The 27285-nt window shown below is 45.3% G+C and overlaps 1 protein-coding gene across 1 annotated transcript in view; it reads right to left on the bottom strand.

Moving 5' to 3' along the window:
• rock1 (Rho-associated, coiled-coil containing protein kinase 1) overlaps nt 1-27285 on the bottom strand; it is a 278787-nt gene that overhangs the window by 196118 nt on the left and 55384 nt on the right. The gene's annotated exons all lie outside the window — the stretch shown is intronic.

The raw sequence follows: 27285 nt of genomic DNA, 5'->3' as shown, positions 1-27285 counted from the left end.
GTGCAGATTCACCAGAATAATGCCGCGGCTAAAATGGTTAAGTTATGAGGACAGGTTGCATAATCGAGGCTTGTATTCCCTTGAATATAGAAGAACAATATAAGAAATAGAAGGAGTAGGCCATACGGCCCCTCGAGCCTGCTCCGCCATTCAATAAGATCTTCAACCTGAACTCCACTTTCCTGCCCGATACCCATATCCCTTCATTCCCTTAGGATCCAAAAATCTCAGCCTTGAATATACTCAACGACTCAGCATCCACCGCCCTCTGGGCTAGAGAATTCTAAAGATTCACAACCCTCTGAGTGAAGAAATTCTTCCTCATCTCAGTCTTAAATGGCCAACCCCTTATCCTGAGACTATGCACTCCAGTTCTAGATTTGCCAGCCAGAGGAATCATCCTCTCAGCATTTACCCTGTCAAGTCCACTCAATCTTATATGCTTCAATGAAATCAGCACTCATTCTTCGAAACTCCAGAGAGTATAGGCCCATTCTACTCAATCTCTCCTCATAGGACAACCCTCTCATTTTTAAAAATTCATCCATGGGAGTGAGCGTCGCTGACAAGGCCAGCATTTATTGCCCATCCCTAATTGCCCTTGAGAAGATGGTGGTGAGCCACCTGCTTGAACTGCTGCAGTCTGTGTGATGAAGGTTCTCCCACAGTGCTGTTAGGTAGGGAGTTACAGGATTTTGACCCAGCGACGATGAAGGAACGGTGATATTTTTCCAAGTCGGGATGGTGTGTGACTTGGAGGGGAATGTGCAGGTGGTGTTGTTCCCATGTGCCTGCTGCCCTTGTCCTTCTAGGTGGTAGAGGTCGCGGGTTTGGGAGGTGCTGTCGAAGAAGCCTTGGCGAGTTGCTGCAGTGCATCACGTGGATGGTACACGCTGCAGCCACGGTGCGCCGGTGAAGGGAGTGAATGTTTAGACCATAAGAGGTAGGAGCAGGAGTAGGCCATTGAGCCCCTCAAGTCTGCTCCGCCATTCAATGAGATCATGGCTGATATGATTTTTACCTCAACTCCATTTTCCCGCCTTTTCCCCATATCCTTTGACTCCCTCGCTAATCAAAAATTTGTCAAACTCAGCCTTGAATGTATTCAATGATTCAGCCTCCACAGCTTTTTGGGGTAAAGAATTCCAGAGATTCACTACCCTCTGGGAGAAGAAATTCTTCCTCATTTCCATCTTAAACCTTATGATGGAGGGAAGGTCATTGATGAAGCAGCTGAAGATGGTTGTGCCTTGGACACTGCCCTGAGGAACTCCTGCAGCTGAGATGATTGGCTTTCAACAACCACTACCATCTTCCTTTGCGCTAGGTATGACTCCAGCCACTGGAGAGTTTTCCCCCGATTCCCATTGACTTCAACTTTACTAGGGTTCCTTGGTGCCACACTCAGTCAAATGCTGCCTTAATGTCAAGGGCAGTCACTCTCACCTCACCTCTGGAATTCAGCTCTTTTGTCCATGTTTGGACCAAGGCTGTAATGAGGTCTGGAGCCGAGTGATCCTGGCGGAATCCAAACTGAATATCGGTGAGCAGGTTATTGGTGAGTAAGTGTCGCTTGATATCACTGTCAATGATACCTTCCATCACTCTGCTGATGATCGAGAGTAGACTGATGGGGCAGTAATTGGCCAGATTGAATTTATCCTGCTTTTTGTAGACAGGACATACCTGGGCAATTTTCCACATTGTCGGGTAGATGCCAGTGTTGTAGCTGTACTGGAACAGCTTGGCTAGAAGCGCAGCTAGATCTGGAGCACAAGTCTTCAGCACCAGTTTGTTGTCGGGGCCCATAGCCATTGTTGTATCCAGTGCACTCAGCCGTTTCTTTATATCACGTGGAGTGAATCGAACTGGCTGAAGACTGGCTTTTGTGATTGTAGGGAAATCGGGATGAGGCCGAGATGGATCATCCACTCCGTACTTCCTTACTGTTATACTCCAACCCCTTTGCAATAAAGGCCAAAATGCCATTGGCCTTCCTATTTGTGCTGGACCTGCATGTTAACTTTGTGTTTCATGTACAAGGACACCCAAATCCCTCTGGACACCAACATTTAATAAGAACATAAGAAATAGGAGCAGGAGTAGGCCAATCGCCCCCTCGAGCCTGCTCCGCCATTCAATAAGATCATGGCTGATCTGATCCTAACCTCAAATTTAAATTCATGTCCAATTTCCTGCCCGCTCCCCGTAACCCCTAATTCCCTTTACTTCTAGGAAACTGTCTATTTCTGTTTTAAATTTATTTAATGATGTAGCTTCCACAGCTTCCTGGGGCAGCAAATTCCACAGACCTACTACCCTCTGAGTGAAGAAGTTTCTCCTCATCTCAGTTTTGAAAGAGCAGCTCCTTATTCTAAGATTATGCCCCCTAGTTCCAGTTTCACCCATCCTTGGGAACATCCTTACTGCATCCACCTGATCAAGCCCCTTCACAATCTTATATGTTTCAATAAGATCGCCTCTCATTCTTCTGAACTCCAATGAGTAGAGTCCCAATCTACTCAACCTCTCCTCATATGTCCGCCCCCTCATCCCCGGGATTAACCGAGTGAACCTTCTTTGTACTGCCTCGAGAGCAAGTATGTCTTTTCTTAAGTATGGAGACCAAAACTGTATGCAGTATTCCAGGTGCGGTCTCACCAATACCTTATATAACTGCAGCAATACCTCCCTGTTTTTATATTCTATCCCCCTCCCAATAAAAGCCAACATTCCGTTGGCCTTCTTGATCACCTGCTGCACCTGCATACTAACTTTTTGATTTTCTTGCACTAGGACCCCCAGATCCCTTTGTACTGCAGTACTTTCCAGTTTCACGCCATTAAGATAATAACTTGCTCTCTGATTTTTCCTGCCAAATTGCATAACCTCACATTTTCCAATATTGTATTGCATCTGCCAAATCTCCGCCCACTCACCCAGCCTGTCTAAATCCCCCTGTAGGTTTTTTATGTCCTCCTCACTCTCCACTTTCCCTCCCATCTTTGTATCATCTGCAAACTTTGATATGTTGCACTTGGTCCCCTCCTCCAAATCGTTAGTATAGATTGTAAAGAGTTGGGGACCCAGCACCGACCCCTGCGGAACACCACTGGCTACTGGTTGCCAGTCCGAGAATGAACCATTTATCCCAACTCTCTGCTTCCTGTTAGATAACCAATCCTTCACCCATGCCAGAATATTACCCCCAATCCAGTGATTCTTTATCTTGAGCAATAATCTTTTATGTGGCACCTTGTCGAATGCCTTCTGGAAGTCTAGATACACTACGTCCACTGGTTCCCCTTTATCCACCCTGTACGTTATGTCCTCAAAGAACTCAAGCAAATTTGTCAGACATGACTTCCCCTTCGTAAAGCCATGCTGACTTTGTCCTATTAAATTATGTTTATCCAAATAATTTCTCACCATTTAAAAAATATTCTGTTTTTCTATTCTTCCTACTAAAGTGAATAACCTCACACTTCCCCACATTATATTCCATCTGCCACCTTCTTGCCCACTCACTTAACCTGTCTATATTTCTTTGCAGACTCTGTGTCCTCCTCACAGCTTACTTTCGCACCTTTTCCACTTGTATCGTCATCAAACTTGGATACGTTACACTCGGTCCCTTCATCTCAGTCATTAACATAGATTGTAAATAGCTGAGGACCCAGCAGTGAACCTTGTGGCAACCCACTAGTAACAGCCTGCCAACCTGAAAATGACCCGTTCATCCATACTCTGTTTTCTGTCCATTAACCAATCCTCTATTCATGCTAATATATTACCCCCAACCCCATGAGCCCTTATCTTGTGTAACAACCTTTCGTGTGACACCTTATCGAATGCCTTTTGAAAATCCAAATATATTAAATCCACTGGCTCCCCTTTATTAACCTTGCTAGTTATATCCTCAAAAAACTCAGATTTGTCAAACATGATTTCCCTTTCATAAAACCATGTTGACCCTGCCGAATCATATGATTTCCTAAGCTCCCTGTTACCACCTCCTTAATAATGGATTTCAGCATTTTCCCCGACGACTGATGTCAGGCTTGACCAATGTCAAGACCACTTACTTCCATTTCCCAACATCGCCCGTCTCCGCCCCGGTCTCAGCTGATCTGCTGTTGAAGCCCCATGCCTTTATTAACTCTAGACTCGACTATTCCAATGCTCTCCTGGCTGGCCTGCCATCTTCTACCTTCCATAAATTTAAGCTCATCCAAAACGCTGCTGCCTATATCCTAACTTGCACCAAGTCCAGTTCTCCCATCACCTCTGTGCTCGCTGACCTACATTGGCTCCCAGTCTGACAACGACTCAATTTTAAAATTCTCATACTCGTTTTCAAACCCCTCCTTGGCCTCGCCCCTCCCTATATCCGTAACCTCCGCCAGCCTGACAACCCTCCGAGATCTCTGCACTCCTCCAATTCTTGCCTCCTGCGCATCCCCGATTTTAATCACTCCACCATTGGCGGCCATGCCTTCAGTTGCCTAGGCCCGACGCTCCCTCCCTAAACCTCTCCGCCTCTCTACCTCTCTCTCCTCCTTTAAGACGCTCCTTAAAACCTACCTCTTCGGCCAAGCTTTTGGTCACCAATCCTAAAATCTCCTTATGTGGCTCGGTGTCAAATTTTGTTTTATAACGCTCCTGTGAAGCACCTTGGGACGTTTTACTACGTTAGAGGCGCTGTATAAATGCAAGTTGTTGTTTATATAAAAAGGATCACTATAAACGGGTACAATGTTTGCTATATCTTTTCAAAAATAATGTTAATTGCTATTAAACTGTTGATCTTATTTAAAAGTTAAGTTCAATTTTAAACTTTAAATTTTTAAGTTTCTGTCAGGCTTAAGCAGAGACAAACAAGCAAGCTCTCCGACTGGAGAGCTGCTGTAGTTAGTTAATTGGTTAGCTGGATTAAACTGGTTCCTGAAACAGTAGCAGAGCAGGGCTGCCTCATCTGAATCACAAATAGTAGAAATTCAGGGACCTGTGAGTGCAACCGCACTGAGTGCAGCAGGCACAGAGTGAGCAACTTGAGAGTTTGGTAAGTGTGGGAGTTTGAAGTGGGGGAAGGAGGTGCTGCTTTGCCTTGCTTTTCATGCAGAGCGGCAGTGGGCCTGAGCAGCAGCAGACCAAGAACGGGGATAAAAGCAGCGGCAGATCTGCAACAAGAGAAAACTGCAGTGTGACGTCACAGGTGAGACAGGCAACAGATTAGTAATGACTGTGGGCTACGTTAAGTTAACATATAGCATATAACTAAATTTTAAAACCTAAACTTAATTTAATTAATCTAATAAATTAAACGAGGTACATAATTCGATTAACACTAAATTAATTAATTAAATAATTAAATAATGGGAAAACAGGAGATGTGTTGCTGCTGCAAAACTTGGGCACTTGTGGATGTTTTTGTCCAGGGTGACTACATCTGCTCTAAGTGTCTGCGGCTCGAGGAACTTCGGACCGAGTTGAGGAGCTGGAGTCCGAGCTGCAGACGTTGCTAGACATCAGGGAGGGAGAAAGCTACCTGGACCTTTTGCTCCAGGAGGCAGCCACACCACTTACATACTTTAGACTTGACACGTCGTCAGGGACAGGAGGGTGTGACTGCAAGTGAGGCAGATACGGGGATCCAGGAGGTAGTATTGCAGGAGCCTCAGTCCCTACTCTTGTCCAATAGATTCGAGGTTCTTGCAACCCTTGTGGACAAGTGCAGGGACTGCAGGGAGGACGAGCAAACTGATCATGGCACCGTGGTACAGGAAGTCGTTCAAGTGGGGGGAGTAAAAAGGAAGGTGGTTGTAGTAGGCGACAGTATAGTTAGGGGGATAAACACTGTTCTCTGCAGCAAGGAGCATAAGCCCCGAAGGCTATGTTGCCGACCCAGTGCCAGGGTTAAGGACATCTCTTCAGGGCTGGAGAAGAACTTGGAAGGGGAGGGGGAAGATCCAGTTGTCGTGGTCCACGTCGGTACCAACAACATTGGTGGGACTAAGAAAGAGGTTCTGCTGAGAGAGTTTGAGTAGCTAGAGACTAAATTAAAAAGCAGAACCACAAAAGGTAATAATCTCTGGATTATTACCTGAGCCACATGCAAATTGGCATAGGGTAAATAAGATCTGAGAGATGAATGCGTAGCTCAAAGATTGGTGTGGGAGATGTGGGTTTCGATTCGTGGGGCGCTGGCACCAGTACTGGGGAAAGAGAGCTGTTCCGTTGGGACGGACTACACCTGAACCATGCTGGAACCAGAGTTCCAGCGAATCGAATAACTAGAGAGGTAAATAGGGCTTTAAACTAAATGGGGGGGGGGGGTGGAGAGAAATCTAGAATTCTAAAGAGAAAAGACGAAGAAGCAGTGCAGAAAAGTGACTGGGGTAAGGATAAGCAGATTGTGTCAGGAAGGGACAGTGCGTACAAACGAAAGAATGCACTAAAAAATAGGGTCCGGGTAAGAAGACAAATGGATTAAGACAAACAGGGCCAAAGTACAAAAAATGTTAAGATGTCTAAAAATGTTAAAAAGACGATCTAAAGGCACTGTATCTGAATGCACGAAGCATTTGTAATAAGGTAGATGAATTAACAGCGCAAATAGAAGTAAATGGATACAATATAATTGCGATTACGGAGACATGACTGCAGGATGACCAAGGCTGGGAGCTGAATATCCAAGGTTATTTGATATTTAGGAAGGACAGGCAGAAACGAAAAGGAGGTGGGGTGGCGTTGTCAGTAAAGGATGAAATCAGAGCAATAATGAGAAAGGATATTGGCTCAGAAAATCAAGATGTAGAATCAATCTGGGTGGAGTTAAGAAACACCAAGGGGCAGAAAACACTGGTGGGAGTTGTCTATAAGCCTCCAAACAGTAGTGATAATGTAGGGGACGGCATCAATCAGGAAATCAGCGATGCATGTAACGAGGGTACTACAGTAATCATGGGTGACTTTAATCTACATATAGACTGGCCAAATCAAATTAGCAATAATACTGTGGAGGATGAATTCATGGAGTGTGTACGAAATAGTTTTTTTAGACCAGTATGTTGAGGAGCCAACCAGGGAACAGGCTATCCTAGATTGGGTATTGTGCAATGAGAAGGGATTAATTAGTAATCTTGGTGTGCGGGGTCCTTTAGGGAAGAGTGATCATAACATGATAGAATTCTTCATTAAGATGGAATGTGAAGTAGTCCAATCCGAAACTAGGGTCCTAAATCTAAACAAAGGAAACTATGAAGGTATGGGGAGTGAGTTGGCTATGATAGATTGGGAAGCTTCATTAAAAGGCATGACGGTGGATAGGCAATGGCTAACATTTAAGGAACGAATGCATGAATTGCAACAATTATACATTCCTTTCTGGCACAAAAACACAAAAGGAAAAGCGGCCCAACCATGGCTAACAAAAAGAAATTAAGGATAGTATTAGATCCAAAGAGGAGTCATATAAAGTAGACAGAAAAAGTAGCAAGCCTGAGGATTGGGAGTAGTGTAGAATTCAGCAAAAACAGACCAAGAGATTGATTAAGAGGGGAAAAATAGAGTATGAGAGTAAACTTGCAAGGAACATAAAAGTGGACTGTAAAAGCTTCTACAAGTATGTAAAAAGAAAAAGATTAGTGAAGACAAATGTAGGTCCCTTACAGTCAAACGGGAGAATTTATAATGGGGAACAAGGAAATGGGAGAGCAATTAAACAACTACTTTGGTTCTGTCTTCACGAGAGAGGACACAAATAACTTCCCAGAAATGCTAGGGAACCAAGGGACTAGTGAGTAGGAAGAATTAAAGGAAATTAGTATTAGTAAAAAAAAGTGCTGGAGTAATTAATGGGACTGAAAGCCGATAAATCCCCAGGGCCTGATAATCTGCATCCCAGAGTACCAAAAGAGATGGAAATAGGATGCATTAGTTGTCATCTTCCAAAATTCTATAGGTAATGGAACAGTTCCTGCAGATTGGAGGGTGGCAAATGTAACCCCACTATTTAAAAAAGGAGGGAAAGCGAAAACAGGGAACTACAGACCGGTTAGCCTAACATCAGTAGTAGGGAAAACGCTTGAGTCTGTTATAAAGGATGTGATAACAGGACACTTCGAAAATATTAGCAGGATTAGACAAAGTCAACATAGATTTATGAAAGGGAAATCATGTTTGACAAACCTACTGGAGCGTTTTTTGAGGATCTAACTGGTGAAATAGATAAGGGAGAACCAGTGGATGTAGTTTATTTGGATTTTCAGAAGGCCTTTGATAAAGTCCCACATAGGTTAGTGTGAAAAATTAAAGCACATGGGATGGGGGTAATATACTGGCATGGATTGAAAATTGGTCAACAGACAGGAAACAGAGTAGGAGTAAATGGGTCTTTTTCGGGGTGGCAGGCGGTGACTAGTGGGGTACCGCAGGGATCAGTGCTTGGGCCCCAGCTATTCACAATATATATCAATGATTTGGATGAGGGAACCAAATGTAATATTTCCAAATTTGCTGACAACACAAAACTAGGCGGAATCGTGAGATGTGAGGAGGATGCAAAGAGGCTTCAAGGCGATTTAGACAAGTTGAGTGAGTGGGCAAATACATGGCAGATGCAGTATCATGTGGATAAATGTGAAGTTATCCACTTCGGAAGGAAAAACAGAAAGGCAGAGTATTATTTAAATGGTGATAGATTGCGAAATGTTGATGTAAAAAGGGACCTGGGTGTCCTTGTACACCAGTCTCTGAAAGCATCCATGCAGGTGCAGCAAGCAGTTAGGAAGGCAAATGGTATGTTGGCTTTCATTGCAAGAGGATTTGAGTACAGGAGCAACATGTCTTACTGCAGTTGTACAGGGCCTTGGTGAGACCACACCTGGAGTATTGTGTGCAGTTTTGGTCTCCTTACCTAAGAAAGGATATACTTGCCATAGAGGGAGTGCAGCGAAGGTTCACCAGACTGATTCCTGGGATGGAAGGGCTGTCACATGAGGAGAGATTTGGTCAACTGGGCCTGTATTCACTCGAGTTCAGAACATACAAAACATAAAATTCTGACAGGGCTAGACAGACTGGATGCTGGGAGAATGTTTCCTCTAGCTTGGGGGTCCAGAACAAGGGGTCTCAGCCTCAGGATACGGGGTAGGACATTTAGGACTGAGATGAGAAGAAATTTCTTCAGTCAGAGGGTGGTGAACCTGTGGAATTCTCTACCACAGAAGGCTGTGGATGCCAAGTCACTGAATGGATTTAAGAAGGAGCTAGATAGATTTCTAGACACAAAAGGCATCAAGGGGTATGGGGAGAGAGCGGGAATATGGTACTGAGATAGAGGATCAGTCGTGACCATACTTAACGGCGGAGCAGGCTTGAAGGGCCGAATGGCCTACTCCTGCTCCTATTTTCTATGTTTCTATATTTGTATGGTTTTTACATGTACTGCATTAAAATTGGAACTGTGGTGCAGATTTTCAACTTGATGACGGGCATAAAACTGGCGTTGCCGTCCCTTTCTCACCACAAAAGTTTCCCTATCCTAGTCTATTTTTAGATTATAAAAATCTCCTACAATAACTCTGCTGTTAATGCACATTCTGCCTTAATTTGCCCTCCACCACCCTCTTTGTATGTGGAGGGAAAAGAGAAATTGGGAATGCTGGGATATGACAGATTGCAAACACGAGCTCATATCCAACAATTCCATTGTGTTATGTGCTACTACTCCAATGTACTGCCAGGAAACATTTTTTTTTAGAAAGAAAGGTCTTGTACCAGCCTCTTCGTTCCCATGTTAACTAACTAAAAATGTCACACTACAGAAATTGAGGTCATCCAGCATTATTAGTCTCTTTGGCAACAATAGGTGCACACCCTAGACCACTGACTATCACAATCAAATATACTATTGAATGTAATCTGCATTATCATAATCCTGTCCTTCTAGAAAGCAAGATAACGCTTTAACCATAAAGGGAACAGAGCACATACAGTTGGAACAAGAAACCAAGAAAGAGTAAAAATGTAAATTCTATAAAAAATAAAATCTATATTGTGGACAGAAAAGAGAGAATCAAATTTTTTAAACTTTGTATAGATTTAAAAAGCATGTTATATATATATAAAAAAAGGTTATTCAGACTGATCTTAGCAACGGTAGCATTAGCCACGTTGGGGTGGAGGGAAGTCAGCTAGGGTTCCCACTACTGATCACCGTCCAGTAATGGCATCAGGTGAGGACACTGGGTACAGCTGTGACCCCCTCTGCGGTGAAACAGCTCGATACTCACGGGCCAAGCTCAAGCAATTACATTTTCTGCAAGGTAATTGACTGTTGCCAGTGCCAATGGAACTGCACCTCAGCAAGAGTCAGAGGCAGGAGGAAATTGTCAAAATATACCGCCCTGAAATTTCATAAGGCGGTTCTGCCAGACTCCTGTCCTAACCAGGTGTCAGCTGTGACTCTCGCCTTTGAGTCAGAGACTCGAGCACAAAATCTGGGGTGACACTCCAGTGCAGTACTGAGAGCGTGCTGCAATGTTGGAAGTGCCGTCTTTCGGATGAGACATTACAACAGCAGGTAGACGTAAAAGAACCCATGGTACTATTCGAAGAGGTGGGAAGTTATATCACTTAACACAGATTATCTGTCACTACCAAAATGATATGCGCATATTAGCTGCCGCGTTTCTTACATTACAATAGTGATTAAGCTTGAAAAGTACTTCATTGGCTGTAAAGTGTTTTAGGATGTCCTGAAAGGAGCTATATAAATCCAAGTCTTGCTTTTTTTCTTTAACTCCAGCAGAACCCCTAGAGAAATGGTATACACAGTTGTTTTCAGCCATTTATACTACTTCTCTGGGGGTTCCACTGGTCTCCTGCTGGAATTACGTCAGGAGATTGGAAGAACCCCCGTGGAATTCCAGGGCAGACAAGTCACCGTTTTAGTCAGATCACTACAACTCACATACAGCAGATCAGACATCACCAGCTGGAGATAAACCTCAAAGTTTTCTTAGTTTTTAAAAAAATTGTTGCAGCACATGGCACATTTGGTCTCTTGTTTAAAGTGAAGTAAAGCAACATTTAAGTACTTTTGCACTAAAAGTCCTTCTGCTCAAACTCTTGATGACTCATAACTGTGCACAGAGGATAAACTCACTTCTTAAAAGTTCGTCTTCCAGCAGGTAAAACTTTATAAGGAGTAGAAGAGACTCAAATCTTTAAAAAATGGGAGTACTGGTTACTAAAAAGGATATAGGATCCTAGGTATTATAAATAGGAACATAGAATATAAAAACAAAGAGCCAATGCTAAACCTCTACAAATCGTTGGTTAAGCCACAGTTAGAATGCGGTGTCCAGTTTTGAGCACCCTACTTTAAGATAGATGTCAAGGGCATAGAAAGGTAAAGGTTTTAAAAGTTATGAAGGGTTTTGACAAGGTAAATAGCGAAGGACTACTTCCACTGGTCGGCAAGTCGGTAACTAAAAGACATAAATATATCACCAAAAGAATAAAGGTAGTGGTTAAGGAGAAATTCTTTATGCAGAGGGTTGTTAGAACATGGAATGTCTTACCAGAAACAGTGGTAGAAGCAGAATCCATAAAAGCTTTTAAAAGGGAAGTGAATAAATATGTGAAAAGGGCAATGACAGGGGAATGAGACCGAGTGAATAGTATTTTCATAGAGTTGGCACACATATGAACCAAATGGCTTCCTCTCTGCTGTAAAATAATATGATTCTGGGGAGGCTGGCTAAAAGCAAGGAGCACTGTAAAATCTATCACGAGGCCACAAACAGGGTACTGAAAAGGGCAGGTAGGTGGCAGATGCAGTTTAGTGCAGACAAATATTAAGTAATGCATTTGGAAGAAAAGCAAGGAATGGGAGTATGTACTCAATGGAAACAGGTTGAAGGAGATGGAGGAAGAGAGAAACCTAAGGGTTCAAATACTTGAAAGTGCAAGTAGATAGTTATTTTTTAAAAAGCCAGGAGAGAGAACTCATTCTCATACTCACTGTACCCAAATGCTCGTATGTAATATGCCAGTATGTTTGGGCTCAGTCTGATGGAACTCTCAGATTATCTTTATTTATTACCATGTAAGAGTGACAACCCATTATACTTGTTTGCATATGTACATCTTACTTAGTTTTTCAAGTTTTGCTGTAGCACAAATAAAATGAGATATCAATATTTTTACATTAAATTTCAACTTCAAGCACAGAGCTCACAAAAATGCTCCTAAGGCAAAACTGGATTCAAACATTTACTAATCACTAGTGAGTCAAAAATCTCAACATGTGCAAAACAGTGCATGGATAGGTGAATGAAATATAGATGGTCACATAGCCATACAGGAAAGGAAGGCCAGAAAGATATAGGGCATCATTTTAGCACCCGCTATCGGATGCGTTCCTGGCGGCGGGGGGCGGCAGCGGGGGGGCTCCGAAAATCGGAGAATCCCGGAGCGGGACCGGAGCCCGGCTCCAACCTGCCCACTTCCGGGTTCCCCACTGACGCGCCGGCGTGCGCGCGCAGCCCCCACTGGTGGGAATCCCGCAGGCAATTAAAGCCAGCGGGATGCCACTTGACAATATTTATCTTGCTTGTCCAGGTCATTAACTGACCTGATTAAGGGATTATGTGAGGAGGGGTGGGATTTTATAGAAAACTGGGACTGTTTCCCATACTGGGGGAAACACTCCCAGTTGAAATGGACGTGTTGCAGCTGTCAGCCTGTGGCAGCTGCAAAGGTCCATTTGACAGGGGGTGGGGGGGGGGGGGGGACACTCACTCATTGCAGGAGGCCACTCTGTCACTTGCGACAAAGTTTGGCCTCCACCACCCTCCTCTTGACAATCAAAGTCACCAACTTGCACACTTACCCCAGGGTCCAGAAACACGTACCTACCTTGCAGACCCCCTCAGATGTACATCTTCTGGATGGGGGCCACCGTAGCTGCAGTCATGACCTCCTCGGAGGGCGAACAGCATCACCAGCCTCGCCATCCACCTCTGAGACGTGGAGCTCCACAACAGAGTGCTGTGACACAGCCACCTGTACAGCAGGAGGGAGTGCTACCGCAGAGAGAGATGCGTCGCAGAGGGCACTACCCTCGCCACAGGGTCTACAGACCGAGGCTCAGCTTCCTGGACCTCTCTGAGCAGCAGTGCACACGGAGGCTCAGAGTCACTCGACATGTAGTCGTGGACATCTGCAGCCTCCTTCATTCCGAGCTGCTCCAGGCTGGCCCGAGCACCATCTTCTTACCTGTCGCTGTCAAAGTCACCACTGCCCTCAACAACTTCTCCTCCGCATCCTTCCAGGGTGCCACCGGGGACATCGCCGACATCTCTCAGTTGTCTGCACATAAGAGCCCTGCAAATACACCTGCACCCACTCTGCAGTGACACAATGGGTGGCATCAGTTGTGGGTCTTCATAGTGATCCTCAGGAAAGGGCATTATTGCACAAACCAGACAAGATTCGCAAAGACGTGGCAATAGTGGTGCCAATATAATATGTAATGTGAGTTGGTCAGAAATTAAATATAAGTAACAACCATGACAAACCCTCAAACACCCTTGTGCATCCCCTTCGTGCTCACGACACGTTTGCCTTACGCTTCCTACTGCACATATGTGATGCATGCCCTGTGGCTGCAGCACAGGTAGTGGCAGGTTGAGTGAGGCTGACTGTGAAAGAGATGCATGAGAGGGTGAGTATGAGATAGAGCCATGAGATTCTATGTGGATTGGGTTGAGTGGTAGTGGCGGGATGAGTACTAGCGAGGTGAGTAAGTGCAGGTAAGATGAGGATGAGGTTTGAGTGGGTATGAGGGGTGATGTGACAGAGTAGTGTTGGCAGTGCAGAAGGAGGTGTGGGGTGGGGGCGGTGATGTGGCAGATGGAGTGTAGGGGAATAAGTAAGTGTACTCACTTTGGCTGACCTACTGAGGTCATTGGAGCGCCTCCTGCACTATATGCAGGTGCGTGATATGTTGGTGGTGCAGGTGACCTCCTCTGCCACCTCGAGCCAGGCCTTCCTGGTGGCAGAGGCAGGCCGCTTCCTCCCGCCCACCGGGGGGGGGGGAAGATCTCTGTCCTCCTCCTCCTCCTCATCCCATCTATTGATACCTGGAGTGAGGCATCATTAAACTGGGAGCAGCCTTCCCCCTGGGCTGCTCCATGCTGTAATTTTTTCTATTTGTTGCAGCATCTGTCAGTGGAGAACTGCCCCTTTAAATAGAGCTCCTCCAGCTGACAGATCTTACTGCGCATGCGCAGCCCGCCCGACGTGCAGATCAGCAGTGGGGAACCCGGAAGACAAGGTAAGTGGATCCAATTAGGCTGCGATCGCGCGGGTGGCTGACTAATTTCACCGGGCGAGCCCCCCCGCCACGAACCCGCAGCCCTGGTAACATCGAGCCCATAGACCTTTAACAGTGATGCCAGACAAATAATTTTAAAATCTAGTACAAATTTCAAACGGTGAGAGTAAAAGGATTTAACTCGACTTTAATAGCAATATTATGTTGTAGGAATAATTTACAGCCTATAAACAAATTTACTGATCAGTAGCAGTACAAGCACAAAAACTCCAAAATTATTAACTTTGCATGAGTGTGAGATCAAGTAACACAGACATGAGCTGCTGGAATAACTGAACAACTGAAATGAAAAATGCATCTTATGCAAATAGTGGCAGAGGGTTCAGGAATGATTGCATTAAAACAAGTCCGTTTAAAACACTATCATTTATTTTTAGATGAACAGCATTAAATTACAGAATTATTACAAAAAGTAAGAGTAGGATTCAGGTATATATTACACATCAAATGAAAGTCCCATTATTGTTCAAGCCAATTCATTTTTAAATTGCTCAATTTTAATGTTTGGCAATGAAATTCAAATTTAGAACTGAAGCCAAAAATCATAACTCATGGATGAACAAGGACATTTATTTCTACTTCCCTTAAAAGGGGCAGTAGTGGAGCATTATCTTTTTTTTTATTTTCGGCAAGTTTTAAAGCCGCTACAGTTTTTGCAGAAGCAGGACCACTTAAGAGAAAATAAATCAGCTGCCAGTGAAAATTTCAGGTTTTACTCCTCTCGAAATGTAACTATCAGCAATGCCGTAGTCCTTTCTCATTTATAGACAGTGACTGATGAACTCTTAAGCATGTTTGCATAACTTCCTGCCATAACTCTAGTCTACACTGCCACAGTAACATTCCTAAACAGGCAATTACATGCTATTTAAAATATGTTAGACTGGTTCACAAAAGGGATATGAAAAGCAGAGCGGGTCAAACAGTAATACGTAGTCTCAATAACGCACTTAAAATATTTTTGGAGCTTACTTACAAACAGCATTGCATCTTCAATTGCTGATATTGTCAGATGATATCGCTCGAGGTGGATGTAGGGGATTTCTGGGCGCTTCACTTAGACCTTTCCTTAAGCACACTGCAGTCGTAAACAGGCAAGAGGCCCAGAAACAGGATCTGCACAGGTCTTCCATTAATTCAACATAGGGCAATCACAAATCTAAGTTCCACGAAATGATACGGTTGCTGCTGACCCACAATGCAGAGGTTATAGACATGATGGGATGAGTGGCTCCCAGCAAATGATCATGAAGAGTACCTGGAGATGCTGAGGGTCTACCAGAGCCCCTCCAGCCTGCCAAATTTGTACATGCAAATGTTCACATGTGCATCGTGTACTAAAGGAATTTGGCATAGATTATGTATGGGCACATTAAATGCCACAGAATTTTGCAATCTGGACATGAGGAATCCAAAATAACTGAAGGCTAGATTTCTTTGGTCTTTTAGAATACATGTTGAATATATACCAGCAGAACACATTAGTTTACTTCCACACTGTTAAATGGAGTTACAGGTTCAAGCTCAGAACGGAACATTTTGTCTCGCAAGCTCTCAATCTCAGCTTGTCCAACAGAAATGGACAAATTGCCCAAATGGAATGGAGTTTTTTTGGGGGGCAAGGAGAGGAAAGTGGAGGAAGAGGAGGAGCAACCCATGGCATTCTTGTTCTATTTCTGGCAGCCAATTCACAAGTTACAACGGGCTTTGAGGGTAAAAAGAAAACCCTTTTTAAGTCAGGGGCACAATTTTTGGTTTTTTATGCTAGATACATTTCTCAGGTTCAGGGTCAATGGTCACTCCTCTAAGTGGACCTCGTATTCCCTATGATCCGGGATGCACTTTTATCTGCCCAACATCTAGATAAAGAAACGCAAAAGGGACCACAATCCTTACTCTATACACTTGTTACTGGAATATTACATACCACATAAATTCTTCTCTCTATATAGAATATGAAATAAATAAGTAACCGACTGAGACAAGGCACAGGCTTCAAAAAGGCTAAGTGATTTATTTAAATAAGACTCAAGAGCAAACAGTATTCAACTTTCACAGTGAGAATATACAAATCCCTATATTCCTCAGTATATGAAAACAATTAAAACACTACTTGCTCTCTCTTTAAACAGGGGCCCGAAGACCACTTACACTGGCTTAATCCTGCCTCAGGCTTTAAACTACAGACAAACTTCAGCTGCTCTCTGCGAATTGAGACTGCGCCCCCCCACCCCACTCTCTGCGAATTGAGACTGCATCCCCCCCTCCCTCTCTGCGAATTGAGACTGCACCCCCCCCCACTCTCTGCAAATTGAGACTGCCCCCCCCCTCTCTGCGAATTGAGACTGCACCCCCCTCCCTCTCTGCGAATTGAGACTGCCCCCCCCATCCCTCTCTGCGAATTGAGACTGCCCCCCCTCCCTCTCTGCGAATTGAGACTGCCCCCCCCTCCCTCTCTGCGAATTGAGACTGCCCCCCCCCTCTGCGAATTGAGACTGCACCCCCCCCCCTCTCTGCGAATTGAGACTGCCCCCCCCCTCTCTGCGAATTGAGACTGCACCCCCCTCCCTCTCTGCGAATTGAGACTGCACCCCCCATCCCTCTCTGCGAATTGAGACTGCCCCCCCTCCCTCTCTGCGAATTGAGACTGCCCCCCCTCCCTCTCTGCGAATTGAGACTGCCCCCCCTCCCTCTCTGCGAATTGAGACTGCACCCCCTCCCTCTCTGCGAATTGAGACTGCCCCCCCTCCCTCTCTGCGAATTGAGACTGCCCCCCCTCCCTCTCTGTGAATTGAGACTGCACCCCCTCCCTCTCTGCGAATTGAGACTGCACCCCCCTCCCTCTCTGCGAATTGAGACTGCCCCCCCCCCCTGCGAGTTGAGACTGCCCCCCCTCCCTCTCTGCGAATTGAGACTGCCCCCCCTCCCTCTCTGCGAATTGAGACTGCACCCCCCCTCCCTCTCTGCGAATTGAGACTGCACCCCCACCCCCTCTGCGAATTGCCCCCAGTAATTCTGTGAATCCCAGAGGGCTTCAGCCAAAAACCTGCCCCTTTCTTCAAGCAACTCAAACAGCTGTCAATCAATGCCACTACCATGGATGAGGGTGTACCCCTTTGTTAGGGGCCAGGGAACTCCCAAAAGTCATGATGTCCACTCACCACTCCCTTCCAACTAAGCAGAAAGAACTTAGACAATCAGGTGTTACAAGGAGACATCTCTCACAATTTCATGAGATATGAGACTAAGTAACAGCTCCTCCCCTTTAGAATCACTAATTAATACTTCAAATCACTATTGTGTGAGCCTAAACAAACTTGCATCGCAAAGAAAATTAAATAGACAGACTGGTTTTAGCCTGATAGCTTGGGGAGCCTTGGGAGTTAACCCCTTACACGCTGAATCCAGTATAACATTACATTAAAATTTGTAATTTAAAAAATCCACACAGGCAAAAATCAATTTCACCAATCAATGAATAATGGGTGGCTCAGGAAGATTATAAATTATTTTTGGAAGGAAAAGCTACATTTACAAAATTGGCTAATAAACACCATTTATAAACACACACAAAAATGTAATCAATTGTCTATTGAGTATTTCCCAATATTTTTGACAGTATGAGGACATGTCTTTTAACTGTTAGGTCTATTAAAGCCGTTAGCTGAATTGCACCCAGAAACGTTAACTCTGTTTCTCTCTCCACAGATGTCGCTTGACCTCAGCTGAAACAATTAAATTAAAATTGATTCATAACATTTTTATTAAGCCTCACAATAGAACCTTTTAAGCCCAGTTGAAGAGTCTGAGATGCAACCTGCCCCACCAATTTTCTCCCTTTTTCATCTGAACGTATTAACTCATTAACATGGTACAGTACCACAGTCTGTTTCTTGGCTTTCAATATCTTATCCAAGTCTATAATTACTCATGATGCTTGACAGCAGGTATCAACATCCTATACAGCATCACAGCCAAGCTTAATCACGTACTTTCATGGGCAGAGGTTGCCAGGTGGCAAACTGAACTAGGATCCTGATTGATTTTGCCATCTCTTATGCCAGAACACGGAGGCAAATTGCAGATCCCTACAGTCACTTCAGATCAGCTACTTTAGAACAAATGGAAAATGAAAACTTGAGATCTTTCTGGTCTTTTTACTGCAGTCATTTACATGATAAATACATTGAGTCACTTGGGGATGCTATGCAAAGGCTTTTTGGTGGTACCAAATTTCTGCTGACATTACACATGGGCTGATTTTTTTTAAATTAGTCATGAAGTGGTAAACTGCATTTTACAAACAATCAATAATCTTGAAAATCTGGTATGCAAAACAAATTGTTTTTGCTAAGTTTATTTCACTTGACAAACAAAGCACTAAAAATCCAAGATGGTTACTGTTGAAAAATGAAGGCATGCCAAGATCATCGCAAAATGAAGAGAAAATCTTTCAAGAGAAAGAACTTCTTCTGTGACATACGCAGATTCTGGATTTGCAGAATCAAAATTTGGAGTCAAGATTGGCAGGTCATTGATCTCGGATATTTTCACAGAAAGATCAAAGTAGCTGAACACTTCAAACACCACCAAATGCAAGAGATGAACAGCTGAAGAAAGCACTCTGTGTGGTATAGGGATGTGCGACCCTGTCAGTTCATAGTCAATGATAAAATGTTGCATTCACAAGTTAGAGGCCTGGCAGAGAAACTGGGTGTACAGAATTTGTTCCACAGCAATGGAAACTTCAAAACTAGCTATGATGTCAAGAACTGCAAGAGCCATACAATTAACTCTACTGATGTTGTGCATGCCCTTTTGCGACATCAAAAGAAGTTCCCATAAAATGTGACACCATCAACTTAGATAACTGTTAAGAAAGTAACCTGTTTTTCAAGGTGGAATAAAATTGCACCATTAGTGTTGAGCTGATGCAGAGAAGGAAAAAAAAATGGTTAACTATCATATTATGCATCAACCCAACCAGGGCAGATCAAGTTAAATCCTTGGTAGTTTAGCAATACGCTCCCCTCCCTTGCTTTAAGAAAACCTTTGACCAGAATAGTATCGACAACACCAAACAATGCAGCTTGCATGGCTGGCATCATATTTGAAGAATAGTTGTATCATTTCTGCCAACATCTTCAACTACACTTTCTGCCACTGAATGCAGCAGCCTACTTCCAGTCCCTGGATGCTGAGATCATTCAAAATTTTACGGTGCCATAGTGCAAGCAGATCTACTGAATTCGTCCACCTAACTCGTGAAACAGGCTCTGTTCTTCATCCATACTGCATGAAACAAGGTGAAGGCTGAAATTATCATTAATTGCTGATGCCACTCCAGGATCCTGCATCCAACATCTGCACCAGATCAACTACAGACAGGGGAACAGACCAGAATATCAACAATCAAATTTATGCCAGCTCAAAACTTTAGTAATTGTGAATGCAATCAACAATAATGGCAGTGAGCTGCTGTCTGTCTGTGTACGTAGCTGTGCCAAAGAGCTTTTTCTAACTATGAAGCACTTTGCAGTACGAAATCTGGAACCAGTTTTCACCCTGGAAGTTACAAACAACAAAAGACCCAGCAGAAATATTACTAAGCAAAACTAGAAGAGGCAACAAATAATCCCTAACTTCTTAATGAAGAATAGTACAGTGCAAACAGTAGTGTTCAAAGTTGCAGTTAAAGCACTGAAAATGTAATACTCCAGAAACTTGAGCACATAATCTAGGCTAACACTTCACGCTGTGAATCAGGCCACTGCGCTAACCACACTACGCATGCGTTGCTGTGTCGCGCATGCACACTCGATATGTAGCCGCGCATGCGCACACGCTGCAGGGCCCGCAACCAGAAACTCCGGTTCGTGCATGCACAGTTGTATCGCGCATGCACAATTGACCCTTAGTTTTAGACCCCCCCACCCGACTAGAAGCGTGGTAGCTGCCATTAGGAAACCAGCCGTGTCTGAAAGGAGCTCCTGAGACCAAAGCTCCTTACAGCTGTGACTGGAGGAAGCTTTAACCCCTTTGCTGCCTTGCTGGAGCGAAGTTGCTTGCTGCTGTGGGGCCTGAAATTGTTTGGATGTGTGTGGTATCTTTGGCTGTGCCTTGCTTTGCTTTTTTGTTGTTGATTGCTGCTTTAATATTTGAGTGTTAGTAATAGTTGCACATTAACTTTCTTGTTCATTGGTGCTTTAATCAAGATATTATTTTGTGAATTCACAGTAGTTGTGTAAGCTACTTGTACAGTTGCTTTAATCATTGTAGTAATTCGTGGATCCCTAGTAGTTGCATGTTAACCTCAGTACTACCTCATGGTAGTATCATCAATGACAGCCCAAAGCCTTTCCACCATCTACAAGGCACAAGTCAGGAGTGTGATGGAACACTCTCCACTTGCCTGGATGAGTGCAGCTCCAACAACACTCAAGAAGCTTGACACCATCCAGGACAAAGCAGCCCGCTTGATTGGCACCCCAACCACCACCCTAAACATTCACTCCCTTCACCACTGGCGCACCGTGGCTGCAGTGTGTACCATCCACAGGATGCACTGCAGCAACTCGCCAAGGCTTCTTCGACAGCACCTCCCAAATCCGCGACCTCTACCACCTAGAAGGGCAAGGGCAGCAGGCACATGGGAACAACACCACCTGCACGTTCCCTTCCAAATCACACGCCATCCCGACTTGGAAATATATCGCCGGTCCTTCATCGTCGCTGAGTCAAAAACCTTCACCACACGGACTGCAGCGGTTCAAGAAGGTGGCTCACCACCAGCTTCTCAAGGGCAATTAGGGATGGACAATAAATGCTGGCCTTGCCAGCGACGCCCACAACCCATGAACGAATAAAAAAAATGAATCATATTGTCAGACTGGTGTTTGCTCTATGTGGCCTCACATTTTTCTTTGCTGCACTAGCCCTCATGAGCACAGTATATAATGCCAATTGAGGAATCCTTCAGGTCTTCACTCTGTGAAAGTCTGAGTATAGTTCGCTGCATGCCGCATATTGTGTTCAGTGCATTTGGTCTGGTCCATGCGAAACTGCCTGCCGGTATTGCTGCGTTTTGCTCCACGTGTTCCTCCCTGTGCCTTTTGTTTGGTGCAGGTAAAGCTGCAGCACATTTGGTAAGGTCCACGTGCTCCCCACCATGTCCTCCCCTCTGTCCATCGTACAACAAGCTTCCCATCATGTCCTCCCCTTTGTCAGTGTATCCATTTCATTTGGAGTGCAAATGTGACAGCTGTGTTTTCTTACTTCCATGTGTAGTGACATTGGGCAATTTTCATTCTTTGTACATTTATTTGGCACGTCTGGGCCAGGATTTACCATTTCACAAGTGAAAGCCCTTGGAGTCTACTGCCTGGGAGGTGCAAGTTTTCTGACCATTTGCAATTTTTCAGTGATCTGTGCAAAAAAAAACAGTATCTGCACTTAATGTTGTGCCTTTTCCTCATTTTCTTCTGGGATGATTTCTTTCGCTACATTTGCCCGTTCGGGAGCGCAGCCGGAGACCGCCCTCTTGGGAGTGCAGCCGGAGACCGCCCACACCACCTTCATAGTTGCTGAGAAGAGAGGCCAACAGGAAACGACCAAAGTGAGAATGTTGTGAACTTTCCCTTTTGTGCTCAGTAGGTTATCCACCATAGATGCTTTAAAAGTGAGTTGCATTTTGTTCCATTGCTTCCTTAGGCTCTGATGTGAGGTGAGTGTTGTGGCGGGGGGCAGGGGGGACGGGGGGGGGGGGAGAAAGAGGAGTCTAGCAAAATCGCCCCAGTGAAGCGGTATTAGCCCTTAGCCCAGCGGGCCAAACAGGGAAACCTCAAGGCACGGGCCCCATGGGCCAAATAGCCTCCTTCTAAGCTGTAATGATTCTCTCCACCTCAAAGACCATCCAGCCTCATCTCAGTGACAATGCCTTCCCTCGCTCTTACTCACCTCAGCCCATCTGCCACTGAAAACACAAGCTGATGCCTTTGTTAGCTCCAGACTCAATGGTGGTTAAATTGGGCAGCGTTGTGCTCATTTTTCAGATGCTATGCGGTCTCCTGAGCCCCCAAAACGGTAGGCAGGAAACGAGTGCACATTTTCACCCCCCCCTCCCCCATGGTCCCTCACGACTGATCGCGGCCCCCCCCCCCCACCCCCGCCATGTCCCTCCCGACCGATCGCGGCCCCCTGACCTCTTCCTTCTCCCCCCCCCCCCCCCCCCACCCGCCATGTCCCTCCCGACCGATCACGGCCCCTGACCACCACCCCCCCCCCCCCCATGTCCCTCCCGACCAATCGCGGCCCCCTGACCACCCCCCCCCCCCGAACGATCGCGGCCCCCTGATCCCCACCCGCCCCCCCCCCCCCCCCAACCGATTGATCGCAGCCCCATGAGACCCCCCACCCCCCGCAACCATGTCCCGACCGACCGATCACGACCCTCTCTCCCAATGGTCAGGCTCTCCGCTGACTGAAAGATTGTAGCAATGCCTGTCAAGCCTTTCCTTGCAGTCTGGTCTGTGGAAGCTGCCTGACCTAATCACTGTTTCCTGCTCACTCCCACACTCCTCATTTCACAGAGGCTATCTAAGTCACTCTGACTCAAAATGTGAAAGGAAACACTTTGTCAAGACATCCAGGTGTGAGTTCTGTCTGCCAATGAGTTCTTTTCCCATCTTGTCATTCCAACTTGAGTTGACTGGAGTTGAAATTCTGTTCCATGTGCTGATCTGTAGAGCTGCTGTCCATGATGGCAAGTGAAGTGTCCATGGATACCTCCCAGCAATTCAAGGACATTTTCTCAACAGTGGAGTTTGATACTGATGAAGATTTTGCTTTGAAATTTGAGGAGTTTCAACAGGTACCTGTGCTTATATGTGTATTTTGTGCCACTTGTGTCCAGCTGCAGACTCTGTATTCTTATCTTTCATTTAAGAACATGAGAAATAGGAGCAGACCATACAGCCCCTCGAGCCTGCTCCGCCATTCAATAAGGTCATGGCTGATCTTCGGCCTCAACTCCACTTTCCCGCCCAATCCCCATATCCCTTGATTCCCCTAGAGTCCAAAAATCTATCGCTCTCAGCCTTGAATATATTCAGCAACTGAGCATCCATAGCCCTGCGGGGTAGAAAATTCCAAAGATTCACAACCCTGAGTGAAGAAATTCCTCCTCATCTCAGTCCTAAATGTCCGACCCCTCATCCTGAGACTATGCTCCCCAGTTCTAGACTCTACAGCAAGAGGAAACAGCCTCTCACCATCTACCCTGTCAAGCCCTCAAGAATTGTACACATTTCAATGAGATCACCTCTCATTCTTAGAAACCCCAGAGAATATAGGCCCATCCTACTCAATCTCTCCTCATAGGACAACCCTCATATTCCTGGAATCAATCTAGTGAACCTTCGTTGCACCGCACCCTAAGGCAAATATATCCTTCCTGAGATAAGGAGACCAAAACTATACACAGTGCTCCAGGTGTAGTTTTACCAAAGCTCTGTACAACTGCAGCAAGACTTCCTTACTCTTGTACTCCAACTCCCTTGCAATAAAGGCCAACATGCCATTCACCTTCCTAACTGCTTGCTGTACCTGCATGCTAACTTTCTACGTTTCTTGTATGAGGACACTCAAATCTCTCTGAACACCAACATTTAGTAGTTGCTCACCATATAAAAATATTCTGTTTTTCTATTCTTCCTACTAAAGTGAATAACATCACATTTCCCCACATTATACTCCACCTGTCACCTTCTTGCCCACTCACTTAACCTGTTTATATCCCTTTGCAGACGCTTTGTGTCCTCCTCACAGCTTACTTTCCCATCTAACTTTGTATCATCAGCAAATTTGAAGACATTACACTCGGTCCCTTCATCTAAGTCATTAATATAGATTGTAAATAGCTGAGGCCCAAGCACTGATCCTCATGGCACTCCACTAGTTAAAGCCTGCCAAATTGAAAATGACCCATTTATCCCTATTCTGTTTGTCAGTTAACCAATCCTCTATCCATGCTAATATATTATCCACAACCCCATGAGCCCTTGCCTTGTGTAATAAACCTTTTATGTGGCACCCTATTGAATGCCTTTTGAAAATCCAAATGTACTACATCCACTGGTTTCCCTTTATCTCCCCTGCTAGTTACATCCTCAAGAAACTAATAATTTTGTCAAACATGATTTCCCTTCATAAAACCATGTTGACTCTGCCTAATCATGTTATGATTTTCTAAGTTCCCTGTTAATAATGGATTCTAGCATTTTCCCGACAACTGATATCAGGCAAACTGGCCCATAGTTTCCTATTTTCCCTCCCTCCTTTCTTGACTAGCAGGGCTACATTTGCTACCTTCCAATCCGCTGGGACCGTTCTAGAACCTAGGGAATTTGGAAGATCACAACCAACGCCTCGAATAGATGGATTGTCTCTCTGGTGTGACAATGTTTGTTCAACAGCACTGTCACTGCAACAAAACCTGCTCACTTCTCTCCTAAACCCGCCCATACTTTGCATATGAAGTAGACGAGTACCGCAACAAGTGAGCACTAAGCATCAATACACTGAGCACTAATAGGCTGTGAACATGATACTTGTGATCTACTGCAATTGTGAGCATGCATAAATCCATTGCGTGCAGCTGATCATTCTGACCCCAATTCCATTTTGTTTCAGGTACCTCCCAAGGAGATGTGAGGCCACGCATACTTTGGCCTACAGTGGGATGAAGAACAATCTGTGTGCCAAATCACACCACCTTGTACACACATGCCACATATTGAGGAAGGAGTTCCTTCCATTTTACCCCAGTAGGTGACGATTCAGTCCAGGGGAGATGGAACATGTGGAGGAGTTGGCCAAGCTCCAACCGAAAAACAAGCAAATGAAGGAATACATCCAGCAGAAATTCAACAAGATCGCAACCTTGCATGACATCAGGGACATATAAGGCTCAGCTAAAAGCTGGAAATTATAGCATGGATGCTCTAATAGCTGCAATGGAGCATGTCTCAGAGGTCGGGCAGGTGCATGTTGAATTGGACGGTGATAATATCCCGTTCACTGCCATTGCAACAATTGCAACGCGGTCTCGGTTTGAGGCCTTTCCCGAGGTTTTGTTGATTGATGGGACCTACAAGATAAACAAGGACGGCTATCCCCTCTACCAAATCATGGTACAGGACAATCTTGGCAGGGTAGGGCTGTCTTCTAAGCCTTACTAAAGAATGAGACATACGAAATGCTGAATGCCATTGATGAAGTATTGTACAAATGATGGGATCCAGCATTGATCGTGTGCAGACTGTCATTGTGGAGAAGGACATTAAGGAGACTAATACGGTGAGGAAGAACTTGCCAGCGGTCACTCTTCTGCTTTGCCACTTCCAAGTTATGATGAACCTAAAGCAGAAGATCACCACCTACTTGCTTCACAGCTCTCTGAAGAAGGACTTCGGCAAGGAAGTGGTTCATGCAAGTTTCAAGGCGATACTGCAAAGTTGTGTGGAAAGGATTGGCCAAATCCACAGACTACTGCAGGTGGGTCGGAGATTATTACTAAGGTGCAGAGCTGCTTACAAGAGTAAGTCTGCTGATTCCTGGACAGCAATGCTCAAACTTCCTTCCATTTCATGACTATCTGTTACACAACCGGATCCCGCAGAAAGAGACGAGGGCCGCATAGCTATGCCACCACGTGCTGACATTTGGGAACAATACGAATAATTGCATTGAGTGCGAGTTCAGGACGATCAAACACACTATTTTTCCTCATCAATGGCAGAGTGTGTCACTGGCCTGGTGTTCCACAATGACATCCTGGATAAAGAGCGCACCTATGCTACGTTCCTGCAGCTTGCCTCCTTCAAGCCGTTTGCAGAATTGCCGGCGGATCTACACTCTTAGTATGCAGAGTTCACGGAATATGTTGCAAAGGAAATGAGCAAGAATCACTGCTACTTGGATCGCCTGAGTGTCAAGCAGCAGGAGGCTGATACAGTCATGGTGACAAACCTCTGGTGTCAATGAGTATAATCTGCAGATACGTGATGGTCAAGTTATCTGCCACTGCCCTTTCTGGCTTTAGTACTCACTCCCTTGCAGACATGCAGTTGTAGCCCAGAAGCATTTGGGGTCATCTCTGGGGAGACATGCCCCCGAGCCATTGGCAGTCATCACGAACTTGAGTGCAAGCAGTCATAGGTGCTGGTGTGATGATAACTGAAGCCCATCCATGTCCCCTCACAAGCGTTGAGAAGTACTGACTTGCATCCGACGCATTGCACCACCTGTCATTCTTCCTGACCAGCAATGGAACGGAGCACTTCACACGGACCATGGACTGGTTTTGGAGCCATATTCGCAAGTTGCAGCGAGGAGAGGAACTTTGGATGGAAAGTCCCAAAGGGATTGCTGAGCCAAACCAGCAACTCATTGAGCTTCACTAAAGTGCCTGTTGAGAATGCCGGCCCTGCTGTTCCAACTGCCGTTGCTGACTCTGTCATCCCCTTGGTACATCGTGAGAAGGAAGTCACTACCACCCCACTATCCATGGGTGGCAAAGCTCCTACCTCCGGCCACCTGACCATGCCCAGTTTGCAGCTGGCACTGAGGACTCCAGCAACATCTGCCAACACACCTCTCAGCTTCACACAGCCGAGCAGCCGTGGCAGCAGTCTGTCACACAGGGGGAGGGACTGACTGATGCCAGAGCTGGCCCAGCACAAGAGATGGCTGCAGCAAGCGTACGGCCCACGGACTTCTCCACACACGCAACCTCTCGGAGCTCAGATCAATTTCGCCTCCACGCACTTGAAGGTTGCCAATTGTTGTCTGTTAAACAACGAGGCCATCCAAGGGGGTCA

Source organism: Heptranchias perlo, chromosome 3 (assembly GCF_035084215.1).
Source record: "Heptranchias perlo isolate sHepPer1 chromosome 3, sHepPer1.hap1, whole genome shotgun sequence".
NCBI classification, from domain to species: Eukaryota; Metazoa; Chordata; class Chondrichthyes; order Hexanchiformes; family Hexanchidae; genus Heptranchias; species Heptranchias perlo.
This window is presented reverse-complemented; position numbering and strand designations above follow the sequence as displayed.